Source organism: Eptesicus fuscus, chromosome 7 (assembly GCF_027574615.1).
Source record: "Eptesicus fuscus isolate TK198812 chromosome 7, DD_ASM_mEF_20220401, whole genome shotgun sequence".
Lineage (NCBI taxonomy): Eukaryota > Metazoa > Chordata > Mammalia > Chiroptera > Vespertilionidae > Eptesicus > Eptesicus fuscus.
In genome coordinates this window covers 59,685,099-59,703,753 of record NC_072479.1, presented here as the reverse complement: position 1 = coordinate 59,703,753, position 18,655 = coordinate 59,685,099, and positions in this window count along the sequence as shown.

Below are 18,655 nucleotides of genomic sequence, written 5' to 3'. Positions count from 1 at the left end.
ATCAATCAGGTGGTAACATAGACAGATATGAAGCAGGCTTGTAGCACATATACGAGATGTACTGGTTAATAATGCGGGTTTTTTTTTCAATAGATGGAGTTACACATATGTTGATATATATGCGATTTGATATATATGCTATTTTGTTGTATTGACAACAAGCTTCAAAACTTCATATGTCAAATTTGCTGAAGGTGTTAACATCATAGATATTTTTATGCTTAAAAATGTCTAATTTCGTGCTAAAAAAAGAGCATTTGCAGGAAGTTTTAATTCATTACTTTATTTTGAAGAAAAGTGCTGCTGAAAGTTATCGTATACTTCGGGAAGCTTATGGTGAACATGCTCCATCTCTAGATACTCGTGAACGCTAGTTTAAATGGTTTAAAAGTGATGATTTTGATGTGAAAGACAAAGAATGTCCAGGTCAACCGAAAAAGTTTGAAGGCCAACAATTACAAGCATTATTGGATGAAGATGCGTGTCAAACTCAAAAGCAACTTGCAAAAAGATTAAACGTTGCTCAGAAAACACTTTCCGATCATTTACAAGCAATGGGAAAGATTTTAAAGGAAGGAAAATGGGTGCCACATCAACTGAACGAAAGACAAATGGAAAACCAAAAAGTCATCAGTAAAATGTTGCTTCAACGGCACGAAAGAAAGTCTTCTTTGCATGGAATTGTGACTGGCGATGAAAAGTGGATTTATTTTGAGAATCCCAAATGCACAAAATCATGGGTTGATCCAGGTCAACCATCAACATTGACTACAAGGCCAAATCACTTTGGAAAGAAGACAATGCTCTGCGTTTGGTGGGATCGGGAAGGTGTGGTGTATGATGAGCTTCTAAAACCAGGTGAAAACGTTAATACGGATTGCTACCGACAACAAATAATCAATTTGAATCACGCTTTGATCATAAAATGACCTGGGCCAGAAGACGTGGCAAAGTAATTTTGCTTCGTGATAACGTGCCATCACACACTTGAAAACCAGTTAAAGACACGTTAAAATATCTTGCCTGGGAAGTATTAACCCACCCGCTGTATTCACCAGAACTTGCTCCTTTCAGATTACCACTTGTTCCGATCGATGGCACACCCACTTTCTGAGCAGCACTTCAAAACGTACGAAGTGGAAAATTGGGTCTCTGACCCCGAAAGGGGCACGGCCGTGACGGTGTTACCATCCCAGGGCGAACCCGCGGGATGCAGCGAGGCGCTGGGAAGATGCTCGAGGTCCTGGTGCTGAAGATTGAAGATCCAGGTTGCTTCTGGGTTATTATAAAAAGGGTATAGTCCCTTTTTAGATCATGAAGTTGAGTACCAAAAATTAAATAGCGCCATGAATGACTTCTATAATAGCATGCGTCAAGACATCAAAATAAAACCATTAATGTTGGAAGAAGGGCAGGTATGTATGTAAATGTGCTTTAAGCACCATCTCTTGAAATACTACTCAAAATATAGAATATCTTGGCAACAACAACAACAAAAAAAGAAAATTGGGTCTCTGAATGGTCTGCCTCAAAACAAGTAAAGTTCTATTGGGACGGTATCCACAAATTACCTGAAAGATGGGGGAAATGTGTACCTAGCAATGGACATTACTTTGAATAAAGCACTTTTGATATTTCTCTTGAAATTATCATGTTTTCTTTGGATTACAAAATCCGCATTATTAACTAGTTAATAGTTAATTCCCACTATTAACCGGTTAATAATTAATCTGCATTTTTAACCGGTTAATCATTAATCTGCATTATTAACCGGTTAATGGTTAATCCGCATATTTTAAAAATATATTTCTTTATTGATTTTAGAGAGGAAGGGAGAGGAAGAGAGAGATAGAAACATCAATGATGAGAGAGAACCATCGATTGGCTGCCTCCTGCACGCCCCCCACTGGGGATCGAGCCCACAACCCGGGCATATGCCCTTGGCCAGAATTGAACCCAGAACCCCTCAGTCCGAAAGCCGATGCTCTAGCCACTGAGCCAAACAGGCCAGGGCAGTTAATCCACATTTTTAACCAGTTAATTTAATCCACATTATTAACCGGTTAATAATTAATCTGCATCATGCCGAAACCGGTTTGGCGCAGTGGATAGAGTGTCGGCCTGCGGACTGAAGGGTCCCAGGTTCGATTCCGGTCAAGGGCATGTACATTGGTTGCGGGCACATCCCTGGTGGGGGGTGTGCAGGAGGCAGCTGGTTGATGTTTCTCATTGATGTTTCTGGCTCTCTGTCCCTCTCCCTTCCACTCTGTAAAAAATCAATAAAATATATTTTAAAGAAATAATAATAATTAATCTGCATCATTAACCAGTTAATAGTTAATCCGCATTAACCAGTTAATGGTTAACCTGCACTACTAACTGGTTAATTATTAATCTGTATCATTAACCGGTTAATGGTTAATCTGCATTATTAATTGGTTAATAGTTTATCTGTATTATTAACCGTAATAATGCGAATTTTGTAATAAAAGAAAACACGACAATTTCAAGAGAAACATCAAAAGTGCTTTATTCAAAGTAATGTCCATCGATAGCTACACATTTCCCCCATCTTTCAGGTAATTTGTGGATACCGTCCCAATAGAACTTTTCTTGTTTTGAGGCAGACCATTCAGAGACCCAATTTTCCACTTCTTCGTACGTTTTGAAGTGCTGCTCAGAAAGTGCGTGTGCCATCGATCGGAACAAGTGGTAATCTGAAGGAGCAATACAACAAAATAGCATACATATCAAATCACATATGGCCGAAACCGGTTTGGCTCAGTGGATAGAGCATCGGCCTGCGGACTGAAGGGTCTCAGGTTCGATTCCGGTCAAGGGCATGTACCTTGGTTGCGGGCACATCCCCAGTAGGAGGTGTGCAGGAGGCAGCTGATCGATGATTCTCTCTCATCGATGTTTCTAACTCTCTATCCCTCTCTCTTCCTCTCTGTAAAAAAAATAAAATAAAATAAAAATCACATATATATCAACATATGTGTAACTCCACCTATTGAAAAAAAATCTGCATTATTAACCGGTACACCTAGTATACTCCTAGAATGACTTGCGTTGCAGGCAACCCATTCTTGGGGCCCTCTTTTTTGGGGGAGAGTCTGAATCTGCTTGTAATAAATTTTCCACACTTTTGCTTAAATCTTCTAGTCCGCGGAGCTCATTCTTCAGTTTCGCAAGACACGACCCCGAGAAAACACCTCAGCTCACCGTTCCGGTTATCAATAGTGTGGGCCGTAAAACAAATAACAATAAACTTAGAATCATACAAAGTGTGTTCTCTGACCACAATGGAATTAAACTATAAAACAATAATTGAGAGCTATCTAGAAAATTCCCAAGTATTTGTAAATTAAACATACGTCTATATAACCCATGAGTCAAAGAAGAAATAATAAGGATTATGAAATAATTTGAACTGAGTGAAAATGAAAACAAAATTTGTGAGATGCTGCTAAAGCATTGCTTAGAGAGAGAAACTAGAAAAGAACAGAGAAACTCAAAGTGAGCAGAAGGAAATAATAAGGCTAAGAGTAGAAATCAATAAAACAAAAAACAAAAATGGAGAAAATCAATGCAATCAAAAAACTGGTTCTTTGAAAAAAAATTGATAAACTCTAGCTATATTTTACCAGGAAAAAAAGAACACACAAATTATCAACATCAGTAAGGAAAGAAGGGACATCACTATAGACTCTACAGTGGAAATAATAAGAGAGTATTATAAAAAAAACTTTGTCAATAAAGTTGGTTGAACAAATTCCTTGAAACACACAACCTATCAAGGTTCATTAAAGAAGGGAAAACCTGAAAAGCCCTACTAAAGAAACTGGATTTGTAACTAAAAGCCTTTCCATCCAGCCCCAGATGGCTTAATTGATGAATTTTGCCAAGCATTTAAGGGAAAAAAAATACAATTCATTGATGTTTATCTCTCTCTCCCTCTCCCTTCCTCTCTAAAATCAATAAAAATATATTTTAAAAAAGTTATATATAAATGGTAAATAAGCACCTGAAAAGATTCTTAACATCATTAGTTGTTAGGAAAATGCAAGTTAAAACCACAAGGAGATGCCAAGTCTGACAAGGATGAGTCCATTAAAAATGTGACAATACCAAGTGTTGAGGAGGATGTTGGTAAAGTGAAACCCTCATATGTTACTAGTGAGAATGCAAAATGGCACAGGCACTTTGGAAAACAGTTTTGCAGTTTTTTAAAGTTAAATATACATTTCTGTACAACCCAGTAATCCCACTCCTAAGTAATGAAAACATATATCCACACAAAGACCTATCCAGAAACATTCATAAGCAGCTTTATTATAGCACAAGCCAGCAAACAACCTAAGTCAAGCATGTCAAACTCAAAGGCTAACACGGGCCAAATAAACAAGGTTGAAGTTTATGTGGGCAGCAAAAAAAGAAAAGCTTCAATTTTCATAGAAACGTAGGTTTATTTCGATAGAGACATGCTGAATATAAAGGGCTGAAATAAATGAGTAATCGTTAACATAAAATAATAGAACATTTTAATAAACATTAATATTCTTTCTTGAACATAACTTACCAGACACTGAATAACTGCACAAATAGATAAGCATAATGCAAATAAACATATTTTTCTTGTTCTTTGAAAGCGAAATAGTTCCTGTTGCGCACACCAAACAAGTCAGTCCAAGACTAATGACGTGGCAATCGGCTGCTAAAATATTCGCTGCTAGTATTAGTGGAGAGAAATGGTGCGCCTGCGCGTAAGGTGCGTAAGGGAAATGAATGCAACACGATTATAGTAATCAGTTATTATCGAACATTGTAGTTTGTTATTAATAATTATGTATAACAGGATATTGTAAAAATTAAGTTATGAAATTTTTTATTAGAATGTTTCTTACATACCACAAAAAATATTCATTGTGGGCTGCAAGTTTGACATACTACAATTTGTTTGAATGGATAAACAAATTGTAGTGTGTCCACGAAATATACTTCTCATTAAAAAGGAATGAACTGCCGAAACCGGTTTGGCTCAGTGGATAGAGCGTCGGCCTGTGGACTCAAGGGTCCCAGGTTCGATTCCGGTCAAGGGCCTGTGCCTTGGTTGCAGGCACATCCCAGTGGGGGGTGTGCAAGAGGCAGCTGATCGATGTTTCTAACTCTCTATCCCTCTCTCTTCCTCTTTGTAAAAAATCAATAAAATATATAAAGGAATGAACTACTGATACATATATTAACATAAGAAACCTTGTAAAAAATTCAAACTTGTAAAGAATTTTTGTGAGTTTATTTGAGCCCAACTGTCAACAAGTGCCTGGAAGCAGAATCTCAACTTATTGGGATAATTAATGCTTTGGAGAATGGCAGTTTTTCACCTTGTTTTATACATTACATCAAAGGAGGAGACATAAGTGGGTTACACAAAATCCATTGGTGATAGATTAGGGAGGTGGGAGAAAGGGGGGGGGGACCTCTGGGATTGGATAAAAAGTAAAATGACAGACACTTCTTTCACATAGGTGGGTACAGGATAGTTAACAGTGAACAATTAACAAGATAACAATAACAATGAGGGAATTTGTGGGCTCCGCCCTGGAGCATTGGTTGTGCCCTGAGGGGTCTGAAAAAAGGGAAGTTACAAGTTACCCTGACATTCTATAGATGTTATCTTAGATCCAAAAAGATAGTAGGCTCAGTAAAGATTAAAATTGATCTTTGTCGTGGAAGATACTGGCCTAGGACATGACTACCCACGATAAACTGCTTTTGAATTAAAAGGTTTTAATTTCAGACCATCCTTTGCGGTTACTTTATTTTTATTTTTAAAAATTTTAAAGGTTATAATTCTTTTTTTTTAATTAAAAAATTTATTGATTTCAGAGAGAAATGGAGAGGGAGAGAGAGAAACATCAATGATGAGAGAAAATTATTGATTGGCTGCTACTGCATGCTCCCTGCTGGGGATCGAGCCTGCAACCCAAGCACTTGCCCTTGGCCGGAATCAAACCTGGGACCCTTACAGTCCGAAGGCCGATGCTCTATCCACTGAGCCAAACGGGCTAGGACCTTTGTGGTGACTTTAGGTCTATGAGTTTGCAAGGCTGCCACACAGGCCTTCCCTGAGTTAGTCAGGTTAGCATGTGGCCCCTTTTCTTCCACACATGCAACATCATGGATAATCTCAAAAGCACTATGCTAAGTGAAAGAAGCCAGACACCAACTACTACAAACTATGATTCCACTTATCTGAAATCCTGGAAAGGCAAAATTATGACAGAAAGCAGACCAGTAAATGCCAGGAGCCAGAAGAGGAGAAAGACACTGACCACAGAACAAAAGGAAGTTTCTGAGTGAAGGAAATGTTTATGTCATGGTTATGGTGGTGGTTACATGACTGTATACATTTGTGAAAATGTACTGTACACTTAAAATTGGTGAATTTTATTATATGTAAATTACACCTCAATAAAACTGATTTTAAAAAATGTAATAATGTTTAAAAAATAAAAATGTAATGTTTTATAATGCCTAAGACTGTGATGGGATTGTGGGCAGACAGTGCAAGGGGCTGGAAGTTAATTAGGAGGGTACTGGAGGATACAAGGAACTAGCCCTTCCTCTTTTCATCTTTTTGGTGGAAAATCTTCTCTACTTTATTTTTTAAATATATTTTTATTGATTTATAGAGAGAGGAAGGGAGAGGGATAGAGAGATAGAAACATCAGTGGAGAGGAAGTCATCGATTGGTCGCCTCCTGCATGGCTCCCACTGTGGATCGAGCCTATGACCTGGCATGTGCTCTGACCAGGTATTGAACCGGTGACCTCTTGGTTCCTTAGCCACACCAGCGGTTGAAAATCTTCTCTACTTTCATTCCTTTTACCTTGGGGCTGGGATGCTCCCTTTTCCAAGCTCCTTTCCCATGCAGCTCTGTGGCCAATAACACCTTCACCACAGTTCAAGGGCCATAATTAGGTGATCACTAGCCCAGGAGAGATGTTTGTAAATGTTTTTGAAAAAACGCAGCCTAGCCCTAACCGGTTTGCTCAGTGGATAGAGCGTCGGCCTATGGACTGAAAAGTCCCAGGTTCGATTCCAGTCAAGGGCATGTACCTTGGTTGCGGGCACATCCCCAGTAGGGGGTGTGCAGGAGGCAGCTGATCAATGTTTCTAACTCTCTATCCCTCTCCCTTCCTCTCTGTAAAAAAATCAATAAAACATTTAAAAAAAAGAACATTAAAAAAAAAAAAAACGCAGCCAAAAGAAAACAAAAATAAAAACGCAGCCAAAATAATAAGAAACGCAGCCAACCCCCTTTCCAAGAAAAACCATTTGTAGAACATTTTTATCTAAAAGAGGTAAAAGCAACATCTTATTAGAATTCATTTATGTAAGATCAACTCCATGATATCTCTGTGTTATAAAATCATTCAATGTTGCCCGGCTGGTGTTGCTCAGTGGTTGCATATGGATCCATGAACCAGGAGGTCATGGTTCAATTCCTGGCTTCTGTAAGACTAAAACTCTATCCAGAAACATAATTGGGTTATTTAAAACCTTTTAAAAAAAAGTTAAACTATATTTAAAATTTCTGGGTAAAAATGATAGATTGAACACATGTGTCTAATCTTGATCCACTAATAATACACTAAAACTAGAGCAAAGGGATTTTTTAAGGACAGGGAAACAGAAGAGGAGATAAGAGCCAAATACTTTAAGAAGCTGGAGTATTCTTAACACCTTCTCTATGAGAGGTTACTGACTTAGACTAGAGAAAGATGGATCCTAAGGCAGCAGTGGGATAACCATATGGTAAAACAGAATTGATTGTGCCAGATGGCTTACCACCCGAAGAAGGAAGTCCTAAAGATGCTGACAACAGAGGTTCCCTGCAGTGAAGCTGTGGCCAACAAGTACCATCATGTACCGGAACCCGCAGAGCACAAACGCTTCCAATAGGCTTTCTGGTAACCCATCCTGACATGTGAACAGACAACCAAGGATTATAAAACCTTCAAGAAAAGAATCTAACATGAAAGAGACCAAAACAACAGAAAAAGAAGTTTACAGAAAACAGAGATTATGCAGAAAGAAGAAAACTTAAATAAAATTATAATAGCTTCAGAGATAAGATATGCTATTGCAACTCTCAAACAAATGAGATGCTATAAATGAATATCCAGAGAATAAAAAGACAGGTGAGAGTAATGAACATCTTTAAAATAGTGAGACTCAGAATATTTCTCAGTAGATAAAACTGAGAAGATGGGAAGATAAAATTGAGAAAATATCCAAGAAAACAAAGTAAAAAGATGGAAAGTAGGAGAGAAAAATTAAAAAACAAGAAGAACCAGTCCAGCAGAACCATCTGAATTATAGGAGTTTCAAAAAAGAAACAACAGCCCTAGCCGGTTTGGCTCAGTGGATAGAGCGTTGGCCTGAGGACTGAAAGGTCCTGGGTTTGATTCTGGTCAAAGGCACATGCCCGTGTTGCAGGCTCCATCCCCAGTGGGAGGTGTGCAGGAGGCAGCTTGTCAGTGATTCTCTCTCATCATTGATGTTTCTAGCTTTCATTTCCTTTCCCTTCCTCTCTCTGAAATCAATAGAAATAAAAATGAATAAAAATATATTTGGGAAAAAAAAAAAGAAACAACAGAGAAAATGGAAGGGAAGAAATCACCAATGGGATGGTTCAAGATTATTTCCCAGAAGTGAGGGGCACTGAGTGTCCAGCACAACAAACAGCCTCTCACCAAAACATATCATTGCCATTTCAGAACACTGGAGACAAGAAGATGTTCAGAGAGGGGGAGAAAGTCACTTACAAAGTATAAGGATTAAAAGGCTTCATCTCAAGAGCAATGATGAAAACAAGAAGGTAATGCCTTCACAATTCCCAAGGAAGTCAATTCCTAGCTAAACAATCAATCCAGAGTCTGAGTAAAATAATGACCATGTCAAACATGCAAAGTTTCCAAACAATACATCACCCCCTATCTCAGGAAGCTTCTGGAAGATAGTCTTTTCCCCAAAGAGGGAATAAATCAAGAAAGTGAAAGACATTGAATATGGCAAATGAAAGATCCAACAAAGGAGAGAGGCAAAGAAAATAGCCAGGAGATGAGAGAAGAGATGCTAGGTTGCCAGATGTTCAGCAAGGATAGAGGATAAACCCTCAGAGTGGAGCAAGTCAGAGGCTCCAGCAGAGATGTCTTCAAGAAGGTGAAGGTGATAGAATATCTGCTGTATCTAGATATTCTGAGGAAATATTTAGACAGTTTGGAGAAGATTTTAAGGCAGATTTTGTGATAAATACATAGACAACTAAGTAAATTAAAAAGACAAGATATTCATTCCATGGAAAAAAATTGTGCAGGAAAGGAAGAGTAACCAAAGTTTTCTACATGGTTCAATTCTGAATGGAATATATAGTCACAGTGTTGTGAGAACTAAAAATTGAACTAGGAAAAATTATCAAGCTAAATTTGGCAGAAAGGAGATGGGAATGAGGTATAAGTGTGGGGAGATAGTAAGAGGGGGAAATCCTCAAATCTGCCCCTATTGCTTGTGGGGGCTAGGGCAAAACTACAGTGGAGATTCACATACTAAATATTTTAATGTTATAAATCAAGCTAACAAATCTATCTCTATATATAAAAGCCTAAGCAACCGCACGACTGGTCAACTGGTCACTGTGACATGCATTGACCACCAGGGGGAAGCTGCTCATCGCAGGAGCTGCCCCCTGGTGGTCAGTGCGCTCCCAGAGCGGGAGTGCTGCTCAGCCGACCAACCCATCCCCGTGGCCCACCAGCCCAGCAGCAGCCAGTCACTCCCTCAGTAGTCCTGCAGGTCCAATCTCCGGAGAATGGCCAGGCACCAATGGACCGGCACCACCAGCATGATACTGACAGCGCTGCTGGCCTCCTGGAAGTTGGCCTCAGGCACTGTCACCGCTTTGTTCCCCTCCCTAGATGCTCCACAAGGAAGAAACTATGTAAAAGCACCACCAGGTGGCTCCTGACAACCAGTGCAAATGTCAGCAGGATGGATCTGGATCTTGGGCCAGCAAGGGCATCCCACCACCTGCCCAGAGGGCCAATCACATCCTGGTCACCCCCACCCGCCTTGGGATGGGCGCCAGATGCAGGGCTCATGGCTGGTGAGCCTCTCCCAATCAGAACTGACTGGGTGTGAGCCCGCAGCAGGTGCAGTGGGGCCCGGATGAGCCGGAGCAGCAGGCGGCGTTGGACTGCAGGTTTTGGCCCAATCCCTGAAGGCCATGCTGAGGGACCCCACCCGTGCACAAATTTGTGCACCGGGCCTCTAGTACTTTCATAAGGACTTGCAAGACCAGGTTCTAAATTAGAATTTTTGGAATCCTTAGAGTTCTATACTAGAAAATAGCAGCCCCTGGCTCTTGCCTGACCCTCCTTCCCTTCTGATTTTGCCTGTTCTGCATTGAGAGAGCCTGAGACAGGGTCCTGTGGACACCCTAACTTGTTCTCACACCTCTTGCTGTAAAGAGCTGTCCTTGACTACCCTTCAGGCCTAGGGATGCCCACACCATCAGCAAGGTCTCGCTGGGGAGAAGAGATCCAAGGAAGAAGCTGGTACAAGCCCACAAAGCAAGTTGGGCAGGGAATTCCAGAGCCCCAGGTATTCAGGATATGGCATATAGGGGAGTAAGTGGTCTATGGATGGGCATATCCCCTTGAACTCACCCTGTGAGGAAGGACCCAGCCAGAGGAGAGCTAGAGACATGAAGGTAAATGTCAAAAAGAAAGTTTAAATAGTTGAAAATGGAGAGAGGGCTCTGCTTTTAACACATCTTATACAATTATTTGACTCTCTAAAATAGATGTCTATGTATTCTAAGAAATACTTCATAAAAGAAAAGTTTTATAAAAATAAAATCTGATCAATAAAAGTTTGTGGAACCTCTGAACCTTCTGCTATGCCCAGAGGTCTCAATAACAAAGTTAAAACCACAGGACTACTCCCTCATGTGAGGCTGTCCAGGTATTGTGGTGAAAACCACAATGATGTTTCTCTCTGCAATGGCCCCGGAATGAATCCCTCTTCCTTTCCTCCCGTCTGTCACCTTTAATTTAGGACACCGACTTCGTGTTGGTTGTTTTCCTACTTCTCCCCTGCTAGACTCTGAGCTCCTTGCAAGCAGAGACCCAGCTGAGTTCTTGACCTCTCCAGCACCTAGCACAGTGCCCAACACAGAGTACAGGCTCAGCTAAGTGACCATGGGTAAAGGAAAAAGGAAGCATCTCTACCCGGGCTTTGGAGGGAAGGTGTTTGCCTTTCTGCACATGTATGCCTGGAGCCCTGACACCTTCAGCATATTCACTAAATAGCTATGGGTTATAATCCCCTTATCGTAACAACACAGCATTTATCTCACATCTTTAATACTAGAGGATTGGGTCCCTGCTCCAAATCTCAAAAGTAACTTCGGGATCACGTGAGAAGCACGTGTCTGCCCCATGACCGCAGGGATCTTGGCGGGGGGGGGGGGGGGGGGGGCGAAGGATCTGTTTTGTTTTTTCAATTTCTGTTTGCTCAGTGCCGGGAACTGTGCCTGACACATGTCAGGTGCTCAATAAGTAGTTGCTGGGTGAATTAATAAATTAAAAAGTATTAACAACAACTACCCATGGTATAAAAACACACTTTGTGAAGTGGAAAGATACACCTATATTCGGAATAAATACTTCGGTTCAGGCCCTGGTTCCGGGAGCGAGCTCAAAGGATGCAGCCGCTCCGAGCGCCTCGTGTGCCGAAGGCTGGGAAGCGGCGGGCCGAGGTCCGGCGGCGGCTGGAGCGAAGGGCGGGAAGGAAGAAGCGCTGCCGCTGGGTGCAGCCGGGCGTCCGCGCAGGGCGGTCAGTCCGAGCGCGGAGCAGGTGCGGCCCGCCTCCAGTGGGCGGCGCTGGACCCGGCGCGGGGCGGGGCCTGCCTCTCCGCGCCGGGGGGCGGGGCCGAGCCGGGGCGCTCCGGGCCGGTGCCGGGCCCGGCTGGTCGACGGGAGCGCCCGGAGCCCCGGCCACCAAGGGGTGCGACCCCCTCCTGGTCCCGCCTTCCCGGCTGAGGTCTGGCCAATCAGAGAGGCTTTTACTAGCGGGTGGGCGCAGCCGGCTCAGCTGCTCCGAGGCCCCGGCATGGTAACGTTCTCGTGCGGGGGTGGCGGGGCCCGGGCGGTTCCACAGCGCCCCCCGCGCCCCGGGCCGGGGCCAGGGGGGGCGGGGAGGCCGCCGGGGGTACGCGGGACCCCGAGGGAGGGCCAGGGACTTGAGGGATAAGGGCGAGGAGCCCGGGAGGGGGAAGGGGGTCCGGGATTTGGGGAGAAGGGGTGGGAAAGGCCATGATGGAGGATGCCGGGAGGGGAATGGGAATGGCGTGACTGGGTGAGGAGAAAAGGAAGGAGTGAAGGGTGGGCTTGTGGAGAACGGTCGGGAAAGAAGATGGGGAACAGGAGATGTGGAGACTGCGGGACCAGGGGGGAGCTGGGAGCCCCAGTTTCTCCTGGGATATTTGGCGTGCGACATGCCCCTCCCCAGACTCGGTGCGTGTTCCCTTCCGAGACCCTCTCAACCCTCGCCTCGTCCCCTGAGAGGAGGAGGGGGCACTGTCTCCTGAGGAGAGAGGCTCCCGGCCCCCCGCCCGGGGCTGGGTGGTCCCAGGAATAGGAGCGCTGGGGCCCCTGGGTCCCTGCCCTGCCCCTGCCCTCAACTAACAACTCTGTGTGACCTTGGGCAAGTCACTACTTTTCTTCGGGCCTCTGATTTCCTATCGATGGAAAAAAAAAAAAAAAAAAAGGGAAATGGTTAAGAAGGATAGCCCACATCCCTTCCAGCTACAAATTGGAGTGGTCCTCGAGGAGAGATTTCGGGAGAATGGGTTCTAAGACGTGGGGAACAAAAGGATGAAGATGGAGGCAGGCCTTCAGCTGGGGCTGCAGAGAATCCCCCGGGATGGGGGGATGGGAGGCACGAAGCCTGCGAGGCCGGGCCGACCGGCCAGGGCCCCGCATCCTGTTGGAGGGATGGAAGACCTCTCTCAAGCCGAGGAGGAGGAGGCTGAGACCTAACCCAAACAGATGGAGGCCAGAGGTAGCATTTTGTTCTTCAGAGGGAGAATAAGATGGCAGGTTAGACTGAAGCAATGGAAGATACATTCTAGTAAAGCAGTATCTTTGCAAGCAGGAAGCATGCTGCTGGTTCAGGAGAGGGGGCACCAGGATGGTCTTGAAAAGAGCGAGGGGAGGCTCATGCTGTTCAGGGCAGGTGAAGAAGGGCCGCGTGTGGATAGACCACATGCTGGATAGTCAGCTGGTCTCAGCCTCCATGATACTTTTCTTTTTGGTGATGACTACCTCTTTCTGAGAGATGTGCCTTTCAGACTTCATTTACCAACACAAATCTCTTCGAGGAGTGGGTCAGACCTGAGCAACCTTGGGATCATCTAGCTGTGTGTGAGGATTTCAGAATTGTGTGAGGATTGGGGAAGAAAACAGAACGATACCTGAAACCTATATTAATTTCATTAACCGATGTCATCCCCAATAAATTCAATTAAAAAAATAAAGAGAAGTGAACATGAAAAACAAACCAGTGAATCTGAATGAAAGAAATGCCTGTGGCACCATCATTCTTGCTAGAAGGAAGTGTTTTGAAGTATTTGGAAGCACAGACTTTGGGGTCACCTGCCTCTGCCATTTAATCTCTTTGAACCTCTGTTTCTTTATAAAATGGGGATAATAACGTCTAAGATGGTTGTGAGGATTAAATGTTTGTCATGGTATTTGGCTCATAATAAGCACTCAATAAATATTGGCTATTAGCTGCTACCATTCCCTTCTTTTTTTTAATCCTCACCTGAGAATATTTTTCCAGTGATTTTTTTTATGACAGAGAGTAGAAGGGAAAGAGAAAGAAACATTGATCACATCAATTGGTTGCCTCCCGAATGCACCCCAACCAGTACCCATACCCTGACCAGGGTCCGCACCAAGCCTGCAACCCAGGTACATGCCATATGTGTGTGTGTGTGTGTGTGTGTGTGTGTGTGTGTGTATTTCAGAGAGGAAGGGAGAAAGATAGAAACATCAATGATGAGAGAGAATCATTGATTGTCTGCCTTCTGCATGCCCCTTGCTGGGGATTGAGCTGGTAATTTGGCCCTAATGGGGAATGGAACCCTCTGACGCTCTAACTACTGAGAAAACCAGTCAGGGCAATCATTTCCTCTTTCCATTCTTTCTCTTTCTCTCTCTTGTCCTTTTTTCCTTTTGTTCTTGAATCTTCAATTCTGAGATGTCCCTTAGATGTGGAGGATGAGAAGAATTGATTGCATCTTGGAGGGGTGTCTTTCCACTGGTCCAGGTGAACACATTATGATCAGATGATCAGTTGTCTTTATCACCTCTCCCCAGCCCACAAATGTGTTTTTGTTCCAAGGAAGACACAGGATCTGCTTCTCTTTCAGCCCCCTTTTCTATATCTCTTTCTCACATGAGTTACTTCAGATTCTCACCCAGAAGTGTAATAAGATCCAAAGTTGTACCGGCACTGCAGCAAAAGAGATAGGGGAATGGGTGTTTCAGGAAAGAAAAAACATGTGCATCACACAGGGGAGGCTTAGCAAAGGGAGGGCTTTGGAAGTTCCATAGAAATTTATGTTCATGCTATTGTTCTATTCAGAAACAGGCCAGTGTCTGGATCCTTGCCAGGGATCTCCATTCCAAGTTAAAGATGGTCATATACATTTAGTTTTTCATTACTTAGGTTTTTCCAAGCCAATATTTGACTCCAGTTCCCTTTTCACAGCCACACAGATCTCTGCCTCTGTCTTATCACAGTCAGCCTTTACCCAGAGAATTTATATAAAGGTACCTGGGCACATGTGCGTGTGTGGGCACACACACACGCACCCACACACACTTGCCTATTAGAATATTCCAGTATTCAAAAATCTAATAAGGTTAAGGATGAGTCTGCATTTTATCACAGCACTTTGTGAGCAGGGCCCTGACTAGAAACTCGGAGGAGGCTTAAAAAAAGAAAACTCAATCTCTGAATGTAGGGAAATCCCCACCCAAGTAGGGCGACAGGCAGTCCCAGGATCCTAAGGCAGTTCGAGGTTGGAAAGTGTGGTGTAAAGAAACACCCAACAAATATCTACAGAGTAGCATGTTGCTTGGTGCAAAGTAGTGCAGCATTTATCCTGAGGAGTGTGTGTATGTGTGAAGGATAGTCATAAAGGTAACCCGAAGGAGGTGAATATTGGATCATCTTGAACAAGGTGAGAGACAAAGTGGAATAAAAGAAACACATGGAGTAATTGGTGTGAAAGGGGAGAAGGGAAGCCATTGAATCAGGAGGGGCCAAGAAGAGTTACAGCATGGGCCTTGTTGAAAGACTTTGAATGTTAAATGAGAGATTCTGTAGGGTGGGCAGTAGAGACCCACCACTGATTATCAAGGAAGAAAATGTTGGATCCTTGCTGATTTAACTACATGGGTTTCAGGGGAAATGCTGGAGTGAAAAAACAGACCTGCTTCCTATGGCAAGGACTGTGCTTGTAAGGGAGTAGGGCTGGAAGGCAGATTAGATCTAGTCCTGGCTCTGTCCCTAACCAGCTGTAGGAATTATCATTCCCCTCGTTTTCTCATCTGAAAGAAGGGGGCTACCTTGGGTGGTTGCCAGAGTCCCCTCTCCATCTCTGGCATCCTGTGTTCCCTGAATAACTACTAGGCCTTACCAATGACTTTGTTTTGTGGGACTTGTCAAGACCATTCAGTCATTAATGCAATAATATTTGTTAGCACCTACTGTGTGTCAATAGCAGGTAGTGAGGAAAATTCAATGGGGATAGGATATTGGGATGAGCAAAAGCAGATAAAGTCTGCCTCTTAGAGTTTTCAGCCTAGTGAGGCAGCAAGCAGATATTTCATTGATTCCAAGACTCAGAATCTAACATTTCTGAAGGCAAGATGCATCTTAAAATCAATGAAGTAGCATGATTTAATTGGCAGGCATTTGTTTTTTGTTAATGCCACATAATAGTAAATCAGAATTGTACAAATAACTAAAATTCCAATGGATAATTGCTGATGGGGAAGGTATATGGTGTATGAGCATGTAAAGGAGAGTACTCACTGGTCTGCTGGGTTGGAGGAAGACTTTTTTTTTTTTTTAATATATATTTTTTATTGAGCTTTTACAGAGAGGAAGGGAGAGAGATAGAGAGTTAGAAACATCAATGAGAGAGAAACATCGATTCAGTTGCCTCCTGCACACTCCCTACTGGGGATGTGCCCGCAACCAAGGTACATGCCCTTGACCGGAATCGAACCTGGGACCCTTCAGTCCGCAGGCCATTGCTCTATCCACTGAGCCAAACTGGTTAGGACTGGAGGAAGACTTTTTGAGGAAATGATGGCCGATGTGAAGGATATGTAGTGGAGATGTGTGGGGTTGGTGGGAAGATTACCCCACGCAAAGGTGAGTGCTGAGGTGGAGAACTGAGAGAAGGTGAGTGTGGCTGGAGCACAGACCCAGGAGTTAAGCATGGGTGAGTCTGACAAGGCAGTTGGGAGCAAGTCTATTACAGCCTCCCAGGTCCTAGGCAGAGGTTTTGGTCTTTACACTAAGAACAGAGGGAAGCCATTGAAGAGTTTTAAGCAGGGAAGTAACATGGTCTGAGATGCATTTTTTAAAAAAAATATTTTTATTGATTTCGGAGAGGGAGAGATAAAAACATCAATGATGAGAGATTCATTGATTGGCTGCCTCCTGCACGCCCCCCTCTGGGGATTGAGCCCACAGCATGGGCATGTGCCCTTGACCTGAATCAAACCTGGGACCCTTTAGTCCCGCAGGCCAATGCTCTATCCACTGAGCCAAACTGGTAGGGCCTGAGGTGCATTTTGATGAGCTCATTAAGGCTGCAGATTTGAGTGAGAGACCCGCTGAAAGGGTTGGTAGGCGAGGAGGAGGGGAGTAGATGGATTCTAGAAATCTTCAGGAGGTAAAATTAATAGGACTCAGTGATGTATTAAGAAGGAAGAGGGAGGTGTGGAGAGTGACACTCATATTTCTAATCTTGGACAACTGGGGGCACAGTCTCTGACATGGGCAACAAACCACTGGAGCCTGGTGGGACCCACAAAGATAGTTACATAGCATTTGGGAAGGTAGAGTGGATCCTAAGGCAGCTTGAGGTGGGAAAGTGTGGCACAAAGAATTGGATTTCTTCCCACGTGATTAGTTTCTGATTTCCCATGCTGAGGAAAGTATCAGGGGAGGAGCAGGTCTGATACAGGACTAGAGGAGTTGAACACTGAGAAAAGGTGATTCAAGTTGGAGTAGTTTGGCTTACCCCTTCTCTCCTTAGGACAAGATGGGCAGGAAGAGAGGAGGCACAGATATTGGTAAAGGTAGAGATTAGAAAGGATTTTTAAAAGCTGAGATTTCGTAGATTGCTTGATCTGCCTTGGAAGCAAAGAGTCCCGGCCTGTGTCGCTCAGTGGTTGAGCATTGACCTATGAACCAGATCATGGTTTGATTCCCGGTTAGAGAACATGCCTGGGTTACGGGCTTGATACCCAGTATGGGGTGTGCGGGCGGCAGCTGATCAATGGTTCTCTCTCATCATTGTTTCTATCTCTCCCTTTCCCTTCCTCTCTGAAATCAATTAAGAAAACCCACGCTATTAAATCTTTTTAAAAAATGAGAAAGATATATTAAAAATAAATAAGTAAATAAAAAGAAAAGAAAAGGAGAGCCCAGAGGCCAAAGGGACAGTGAGCACTACGCAGGACTCTGGTGCCTTCCTTTAAAAAAAAAAGAGCTGAGATTTCTCAACATAGGAATAATTGGGCAGCAGTAAGGTGGCTCTTGGATCACCTTTCCCTGAGTCTCTTCCCTACCACCCCCTCCTTTCAAGCAAAGAGGTGGGATGGTAGGGCCTTTGGCTGCATCTCCACACCTCAGTTTACTTAAAGTTTTTTTGAATGGGTGACATAGTCATATGAGTGCATATTTAAAAGTTACAAAAGGGCATATAGTGATAAATCTCCTTTCCACCTCAGTCCCCCTCCCACCAATTTGTCATCTTTTGTGTCCGATTTTTATACAAGTGATAAAACTTTGCAACACTTTGCTTCTCCCCCATTTGTTAATATATCTTAGAGGTTGTTTCATATCAAGACAATGAGCTTCTTCATTCTTTTTTTATGACTGCATAGTATTCCATTTTATGTTTGTAATTTTGTAGTTCCGTATTGGTGGATATTTAGGCTGATTCTAATCTTTTGTTTTTACAAATAATGCTGAAATGGAAATCTTGTATAGACATCATTTTGGCCATATGGGGCTTTATCTGTAGGATGAATATTTAGAGTTGGAAGGTTCTATATAGAGAGTATTTGTTCTCTCACTTGTCATTCATCCATCTACTATTTATTGAGTGCCCATTATGTGCCAGATACTCTTGCAGGTTCCAGGAATCCAACTTTCAACAAGTCAGATATGATCCCTGCCCTTGTGGAATGTTGTTACCCTCTATTAAAGGGAAACAAAAAAGGAGACCAGACAGAATAAATTGGGAGGATCTGCTTTAAATAGAGTCAGG